Below are 1794 nucleotides of genomic sequence, written 5' to 3' on the forward strand. Positions count from 1 at the left end.
TCTGAAACAGGTAAAGTTTTCCTTTTGCTTTTCTTCTGTTTTCTTTCATTCTAATGAACTTTAATTTTTAAACAGTTTTAGATTTATTGAAAAATTATGAAAATTGTACAGCGTTCCCATGTACAGTCCCATACCTAGTTTTTCCTATTATGTTTTCTTTTTTCATTTTTTTTATTTTACTATTTTAGAGTTTTAACTCATTATTATTTATGAAATGCATTGGGGTAATATTGGTTAATAACATTAAGTCCCAGGACTTAAAGCTTTGGCCACTGGGAGCTCTTTTAAGTTGGTTCCTGCGTCCCTGTGACATATACCCATCGTTGTAGGGTTTTTGTTTGTTTGAGTACTTCCTTACTTTCTATCACTACAAAGATGTTACAGGTTCTTTTTATATACTTCCTGCTCCAGTACTAGAGTCAGCTATTTCTCTAGCTCTCTATCCTTTTTAGGAATGGCAACCCAAAGAATCTTGAGGGCAAAGGGAAATCACGAAAGATATTAGGCAGGCAAGTAAGTACATTTTAGAAAGATCACTTCTGGCTGGATACAGCTGAGACTAAAGGCAAAGAGTGAGAGAGACTATTGCAATGGTCCATGCACAAATTTAAATGAAAGCTGATGTCTTGAACTATGCAAGTGGCAGTGAAGGACAGACACTTGAGAGGTAGGTAAGCTTATATTCTCAACAGAGTCCTGGGTACTTTAAGTCCTGGGACTCATTCTATGCTGGCACAAAGTACATGAACTTTCTGGATGGAGGTGAAAGATAATAATAGTAATCGCTAATATTTATTGGCCACTTATTACATTCTAGGCAGTGCTCTAAACACTTAATGTATAATGACTCATTTAGTCCTTATAACAGCTCTTTATGGTAAGTACTATTATTATCCTCATTTTATAGATGAAGAAATTATAAAAGTGGCCCACAATCTCACAGTTAGTAAGCAGCAGGCAGAGACATGAACCCAGGGACCTTGACCCCAGGCCCATAGTCTTCAACACTATGCTATAGTGCCTCTTGCTAAAAGATGGCTTCAAAATTAAGAGTTCTTTGTTGCCAGAGCCACCTCATAGCTGCCTGTACCAGCTGCCAGGATTTCTAATCCTGCTGCTTCCTGCACTTCTGCTCCCTCTGATTCCTAGCTTATCCACCCCAAAGCCAGCTCAGACTGACCATTGTGGTTGACTTGACACCTGCATCTGTGCCTTTCCAGACATGTCCATCTGGCCTAACTTACTTCCACATTTTCCATTTCAAAAGCATGTATTGAGTACCTGCTCTTGCCTGGCACTGTTGTAGGTCCTAGAGATATAGAGGGAGTAGGAGACAGTCCTGTTCTCAAGGGGTTCCGTGTGTGTGTGTGTGTGTGTGTGTGTGTGTGTGTGTGTGTCTGTAAACATAGCTACCTCTATGCTCTGCTACCTCTATGGTTCCTCAGCCTCTGGACCTGTGCCACAATGCTGGGCTGCCCATTTAACTTCAGACCATCCCCTGCTTCGAAATCTCAGCATCCAGGTCTATGCCCAGGTCCAGCCCCTCCTGTGTCTATCATGATGGCTCTTTGCTCGTCTGTGAGGCTTCCAGTCTATTGATCTTGCTCCACCCACACCTCCCTCACGGCGAGCCATATGGGCGGCTTCCTCTCTCTCCTGCTGGTAAAAGAGTCAGCCTTCCAGACTGCCTTCCAGACTCTGAGTCATGCTAATTTTGTTTAATTTTTTTTTTCATTCACAGGACTATTAGAATTTCAGACTCTTTTTTGCTCTGGAAAGAGTAAGACGTGGATT

Source organism: Pteropus medius, unplaced genomic scaffold, assembly GCF_902729225.1.
Source record: "Pteropus medius unplaced genomic scaffold, Ma_sr-lr_union100, whole genome shotgun sequence".
Classification (NCBI taxonomy): Eukaryota; Metazoa; Chordata; class Mammalia; order Chiroptera; family Pteropodidae; genus Pteropus; species Pteropus medius.